Source organism: Hipposideros armiger, unplaced genomic scaffold (genome assembly GCF_001890085.2).
Source record: "Hipposideros armiger isolate ML-2016 unplaced genomic scaffold, ASM189008v1 scaffold_449, whole genome shotgun sequence".
In the NCBI taxonomy this organism is placed as follows: domain Eukaryota; kingdom Metazoa; phylum Chordata; class Mammalia; order Chiroptera; family Hipposideridae; genus Hipposideros; species Hipposideros armiger.
In genome coordinates this window covers 1,222,184-1,229,859 of record NW_017731799.1, presented here as the reverse complement: position 1 = coordinate 1,229,859, position 7,676 = coordinate 1,222,184, and the positions used below count along the sequence as shown (strand labels likewise).

The following is a 7,676-nucleotide window of genomic DNA, read 5'->3' as shown; positions in this document are numbered from 1 at the left end:
ATATATATATATATATATATATATATATATATATATAGTCACGGGATGTGGAATATAGTGTGGGAGTTGAGTCAATGGAATTGTAATGGATATGTATGATATCAGGGGGCGGGGAAGTGGCGTGGCGGATTGGGGGAGGGCGGTTGTCACTTCGAGGGGTAAAAAGTGTAACTATTGCACTGTGTTGTACACCTGAAACTAATTTAAAAAAAGATAAGCCTGTCAGCTGTTGGAATACCAACATCCTCATATTGAAAAGAACTGAAACAACTGAACTAAACTGTCTATCAGATAAGCAATTATAGAGCCATCTAAAGTGGGTGATTATAGATGACTCAGGAATAAAATAATTTGCTTGAACATCTTTTGTGGGATACATTCTAAAGACAAAAGAACCACAGAAAAATTCTTGAGATTTTTAGTCAGTAATTTTGTTCTTTGTGTTGTATGATTATTTGAAACTATTTTCTTATATTGTTTGGAAAACAAAAAATTATCTTTATAATTTTAGGAATAAAGAGTTTTAGTATCAGAGAAAAGGATGAAGAATTCTAAAATTGAGAATTTAAGTGGGTGTATCTATATATACATAAAATTTTATTATTAATAACATATCATTTTATATAACATATAATATTAATGTATTATTTATATATAATTTTTTTTCTAGCTCTCCACCAAAATAGTCCATGAAAAATTTACTCCACATAAAAGTCACTCAACTGCAAAATTTCTGTTCAACTAAGAGGGCTCTTTGGAGAAATAGTTGATTCCTTATCTGTGGCAAAAATGTACAGATAACCCTGGAACATCTTTCTTGTGTTAGTAAACAAGGAAGTTTGCAGGGATTAATGGAGTCATATGAAAAGGCCTTGCTTGCCAAAATTGATACAACTTAAGCTTCAAAAAGAGAATAACTGTGCCTTTTGACATACACTAAATTTGAATGCTCGAATGATGTGCAAAATGTGAAAATTAGCAGAAATGTGCTAAATTTGTAAAAGTAGATTAATAGAATAAAATACATGTTTATTGAGCCTAGTTATTGCTGTTACTGACTATTTATTATATCGATGAAGAATACAGAAAGAAAATATGAATGCTTCAATTAAAAAATGCTTTCTGACTGAAAGAGAGGATCAGTTGGCCACTGTCATAAGTTGTAACCTCATGTCAGTGAAAATCACATAAAAATACAAAATTTAATTGTATATAATGTTCAATGTCTAAAAGGATTCTGTTATCTCTGTTTTAAGTATGAAAGAACGGAAGTTTCCATGAGTTGTGGAGGTCTTTAAACATGGTAAAAACCATCATGTTCAAAGGTCTCCAAGGCTACAAGAAAAAGATAGTTCATTTATTGTAAATATATCAACAAGGTGAGAGCTGGAGCTCCCTGCCTACTCCTCCTGGAGTAGAAAGGAGAATTTAGGTCTGTGTATAATTTAAATCCAGGGATGGGGGTAAGTGACCACTACCCTCTTGTTGTTATGAAATCCAAACATAATAACAAGAATGTTGAAGTCCAAAAATGTCCAAACCTGTAGAAAATGTTTAATAATTTATTTGAGCCAAGCTGACGACAATTGCTGGGAAGCGAAATCTCAATGGATTGAGAAAATGCTCTGGAGAATGGCAGTTTTGCAGCTTATTTTATATATTAGAATCAAAGGAAGAGACGTAAGGAGGGTTACATGAAATCTACTCATCATAGATTAAGGGGGTGGAAGAAAGAAAAGTGGGAGAAATCTCTGGAATTGGATAAAAACAAAATGGAGAGACACATACTTCTTTTACATTAGTGGGTTACAGTGTAGTTAACATTTACAGTACATGGAGATGGTATGTGGGCAACCAGATGATAATGAGGGGTTCTGTGGTCTTGTGCTCTGGTGGCCTTCTCTGCTGCCTGGGACCTACAGGGGTAGGAAAAAAAAATTACTCTGACATTTCAAAAGTGTTATCTTAGATGCATGAGAACAATCTTCTCTTAAAGATTGACCTTTGCTAAAGAAGCTATAGGCCTGAGACGTGACTACATACCATGACCAGCCCAGTTAGGAATTTGTGATCAGATTGTTCTGTGACGTTATAAGCCTGGTACGTGACTACATACCATGACCAGCCCAGTTAGGAATTTGTGATCAGACTGTTCTGTGACGTTATAGGCTTGGGACGTGACTACATACCATGACCAGCCCAGTTAGGAATTTGTGATCAGACCATACTGTGTAGTTACTTTTGGTCACTGAGCTTGTCAGGCCTGTCTTGTGGCCCGCCCTGAGCTTGTTGGGTTTATTGCATCGCCCCTTTTTCATTAATAAGAAGCAGCATGTCCCATCAGCGTCACAGATGAGAATCTAGGCAACCTTCAGGTATAAGCCTCCCTCAGTAGAGCACATCAGTTAACTGGTAGGGTAACCATCTTTCTTAAATAGTGGTTTTTGACATGGGGAAATTTAGAATTAAATATAGAAATACTTGAAAGAATCAGAACACTAGTGTCAATACATTTGTGTTGCGAAAGTGTCTGCATATTTTGTATTTTACCTTTATGATAGCCTTCTCACTACCATTTGAAATGTGTATTCGTTAAACTGATTTAGACGTAAGGTTTTAAGATGAAATCTTCCTAAGTCATTCTCACTACTGAACCATCTAAGAGAACTTAAGCTTTACTTTCATGTACTAGATTTGTAGCAATCTCTTAGTACACAGAAAGGTTTTATTTGGTAAATCATGTCAATGATCACTTAAAAGGGAAGAGCTCAGGTTGATGCAGCTGCTAAAGATGATTTCTCTACAGAATGATCGCCCTCAACCTTGGTACCTTTGCTATTTCCTCATCTAGCCCTGACCTCCAGTTCACAGAATGGAGCCTGTTACAGAAAAAGTTGCCTGAACTTCAGCAGGCTGCTTCTTCCATCTGTTCACTAATTCTAGCTATGACCAAATAGGTTTCCATGGCCCCTTTGTCCTCCTCCCTGCCCAGGACAATGCAAGTACTTAGTGGCATGCTTGGGCAAAGAGGAGACAAAGGGACAGATCAAAAATGTTTGCTTGGGGCCGGCCGAGTGGCACGTTGGTTAAGAGCTGGCTTGGGACGCCAGAGGGCCCCTGTTCGGATCCCACATATGAGGGCCAGTGACACTGCCCTCTACAGCTAAGATGCTGAACAACAGCTCAACCTGGAGNATAAGGCAGTATCTGTTTCTCAGTCAGAGCTTCAGAATTTGTCACAATAGCAGTTCGCTTGGCCATGGCAGACACTGAGGTGCAGCCGGCTCCCAACATTTAATCTTTAAGAATATTTGCCTTTGTTATTCCAATATGAAATATTGGGTTGTGGGAAAAGTCATGACACATTTTTGCAACGAAAAACATAGAAAAAATACGTCATGACTTTTCTGACAACCTAATGCACATTGGAGTGTATTTGTTGGGATGAGGTTATGAAAAATAGAAAAAAAAATAATAACACTGACTTAAACAAGAAATGAGTTTATTTCTCTCTTATAATCAAGAAGTCCAGAAACCATCCTCCCAGGACTGGGATGGGCTCCATAGTGAGTAACAGGGACTCTAGCTCCTTCTATCAGGTTGCTGTACTCTTAATTATTTCTGAGGTTACATGGGGAGCAAGGGAGACATTCTGATTATAGCCAGAAGGAGCCAGGAAGGAAGGAGAAGAAAGACATGTCCCTTACCTTTAAGAAAGTTTCCTGGGACTTTCAAACACCACTTCTGTTTATATACCTGTATGAGTCTACTAGAGCTGCCATAACAAAATACCACAAACTGGGGGACTTAAACAACAGCAATTGATTTCCTCATGCTTCTAGAGGCTAGAAGTCCAAGATCATGGCATCAACAGGGTTGTTTCTTCTGCGATTTCTTTCCTTGACTTGTAGATGACCATCTTCTCCCTGTATCTTTAAATTATCTCCTTGTCTTACAAGGACACCAGCATATTGGATTAGAGCCCACCCTAAGGAACTTATTTAACCTTAATTGCATCTTTAAAGACAATATCTACAATACCGTCACCTTCTGAGGTATTGGGGGTTAGGGCTTCCACATGTAGAATTCGGAGGTGGACACACAATTAACCAAAATTCACAACACCTGTAGAAAGAGCTTAGTCACACTTCTATGCCTAGGTACAAGAGGGGTTGGAAAATGTGGTCTGTTTTGTAGATGATATGCTCAAATAAAGATCAAAGACTCTATTACTATGGAACAAGGCAAAATATATGTTAGGGGACAATAGTCTTCATCATACTTAGATTTGTAACTTTAAGTTGAACACTTACCATGTTTACAGACAATGTTGGAACATTTAAAAAAACTTAAGGTTCACTACATTTATGAGGTTTGCTATATGAGTATACCAAGGTTATGAAACCTTTCCAAGCTGTTTGTACAGTGCTGCCAACGAAACGCATGGTGGCAAGTTCGTGAACTTAATTGTCATTCCTCGGAGAATGCCATTACTCATTTAAGAAAAACAATTATCCTACCAGTGAAGTGACATTCTCCACTGAGGGAGATTTAGGTCTGAAAAGATTCTAGCAGAACTCAGATAATCTGGAAATTAATCTATAGAAAAGGTTTCATGTGATATTTCTGGGAATAGTTTAGTAGTATACCATCTGACTTTTTTAAATTATTGTTTTAATTTTACATTTTATTTTTATATTCTCTGATTATATTTTATAGCACTCTTAATTGGCTTTGAGAATTTTATATTTGTATACTACTAAGTTGATGGATATTAATTATATATTAATCATAATGATATATTAATCCAAATATCTCTGGAGAAATTGGAGTTCTGCACTAGGTTTGTATATAATTAAGATAAGGGCATGGATAATATAAAAGGTAAAATCTGACACATGAGTCAAAGGAAGATTTGAGGCAAAACTTCAAGAGCTACATTTTTACATATTGTTCTTTGCTAATTATGTGGAATTCAGTACAACAAGGTATCTCCTTCATATCCCTACAGGAAATTTTAAAACTTGACTAGCACTGGATCAAGAAAACACTAATTGGGAGAATCATTTAGATATATCTTTTGCAAACCTTAGCATACCATGATATATTAACTTAGTAGGGAAGTATTATATTTTATAAATTAGAGAAACCCGTTAGCTCAGAAAAGAGAGTAGGATAACTTTAAATACTTATAAATAGAACTGGCTTTAGTAGAATTTACAAAATAATATTGAATATATAAAAATTCTGGGTTCTAAAATTACTAGAAAAGTTTTAAATAGCTGTCAGATTTTGTTTATTAAAACAGAAATCATGCATATATAATGCAAATCTTGTATTCATAATTATAGTAAGTAATTATAGAAGGAACAAATGGTGGTGAAATGTAACCCTTGTATATATCTCCAAATGGACTGGTAAAGTGGACTTCTGTTTCTCAGCCAGTGGATGATTATCTCCAGCAAGAAAAGACTGGTCACCTAGTAGCCAAAATCCCCCACCTCCTAAAAAATAGACCTGTCAGCATACAGATGGCCAACAGGCATGTAAAAAAATGTTCAACCTCACTAGTCATTAGAGAAATGCAAATAAAAACCACAATGAGATACCACCTCACTCCAGTCAGAATGGCTATCATCAATAAATCAACAAACAACAAGTGCTGGTGAGGCTGTGGAGAAAAGGGAACCCTGGTGCACTGTTGGTGGGACTGCAGATTGGTTCAGCCATTAGGAAAATCAGTATGGAGGTATCTCAAAAAACTGAAAATGGAGCTACCATATGACCCAGCAATTCCACTCTTAGATATCTATCCAGAGAAACCCAAGACACTAATTCAAAAAAATATATGCACTCCTATGTTCATTGCAGCACTATTTACAATAGCCAAAACTTGAAAACAACTGAAATGCCCATCGGTAGATGACTGGATTAAGAAACTGTGGTACATTGGGCCGGCCAAGTGGCTCGTTGGTTAAGAGTTGGCTTAGGAGCACGGGCTCTGAGCAGCAGGGCCACCAGTTTGGATCCCACAAAAAAGAAGAAGAAGAAAAAAAAAGAAACTGTGGTACATTTATACACTGGAGTATTACTCAGCTATAAAGAAGAATGAAATCTTACCATTTGCAACGATATGGATGGACCTAGAGAACATTATGTTAAGTGAAATAAGTCAGTCAGAGAAAGACAAATACTATATGATCTCACTTATATGTGGAATCTAACAAACTGAATGAACAAGCAAAGTTAGAAATAGTCTCAGAGATACAGAGGAAAAACTGATGGTTGCTAGTTGGGAGGGGATTGGGGATGAGGGAGAAGGGGAAGGGATTGGACAGCATAAATAGGTAACTACAATATTGCCACAGGGATATAAAAGACAGCTTGAGGAATATAATTAATAATGTTGTAAATATTTTGTAAGGTGTCAGATGGTCACATGTCTTGTTAGGGAGACCACTTCATGGATGGGGTAGAGCCTTGATCACTGCACTGTACACCTGAAGCTGATGTTGTATAATATTGTATGTCAACTATAATTGAATATATCTATATAGTTACGGGACGTGGAGTANAGGAAGAGTGCAACGATGGTGCCAACTTGGGCAAGTGAAGCAATGTCCTCCACAACTAGACTGAAGAACAAAACAACAGCAACTTGTCTGTTCCCTTTCCCCCAATTCCCCAGCTCTGTTCCCATCCCCCCAATTCCCCAATAAAAAAAAAATCTTTAAAAAAAAAAACAAGTTTAAGAGTTGCAGTATGAAGAAGAAGAGGTGAGAACGACCCCTGGACCAACCAAAACCTGTGCACCAGGGCATCCCCACATCCAGCGCCTACATCTGGCCACTGTTCTCTGGCTACCATCACCATCACACCCAAGAGAAAGGCTGAAGGGGATGCTAAAGGAGATAAAGCCAAGGCGAAGTGCGAACCACAGAGAAGATCTGCAAGGTCATCTGCTAAACCTGCTCCTCCAAAGCCAGAGCCCAAGCCTAAGAAGGCCCTGCAAAGGAGGAAGAGAAGGTGCCGAAGGGAAAGAGGGGAAAGCTGATTCTGGCAAGAATGGGAAGCACCCTGCGGATAATGGAGCTGCCCGATCAGACCAGGCACATAAAACTGAAGGTGCTGGAGACGCCAAGTGACGTGTGTGCGTTTTTGATACTTGTGTACTTCTGGTGACTATACAGTTTGAAATACTATTTATCAAGTTTTATAATAAAAATTAAATGTTTCAGAGAATCAAAAACATAGTATTAATGTTTTGAGCTAAGCAAGAATCTGTGGATACCTGGTATTTAAATATTTTTAATTGTGGGAGACCAGCTCCCGCGGGGTCCAGGGGTTCCCTCAGGTGGAGGTGGAGTCGGTAAGGAAAAAGGAAAAAACACGCACTTTTTCGAGAAGTGTCTCACTTTATTTTACAGCATGCCCCTTTTTATAGTTGACCATTATCTCATCAGTAAAAAGTTATTTTACATAGTTTAGATCAGGGTAATTCTTATGCTCCAGGGTACAGCTTGACTTTTTCTTATGCTAAAAGATCAATTTATCTTAACTGTGTTTTAACCCTTTTTCCTATAATGACTATGTGACTAAGGCTATAGTGACTATGTCTACTCAACAATTATGCTAAACACTATTAGCTAAGCAGGATCTTAAGATTTATAGGGTGT

General features: G+C 37.5%; 1 pseudogene; it reads left to right on the top strand.

The window, feature by feature from the left end:
* Nucleotides 1-7,145, top strand: part of LOC109395024 (non-histone chromosomal protein HMG-17 pseudogene) — a 12,549-nt pseudogene extending 5,404 nt beyond the window's left edge.
* The last annotated feature ends 531 nt before the right edge of the window (nt 7,146-7,676 follow it).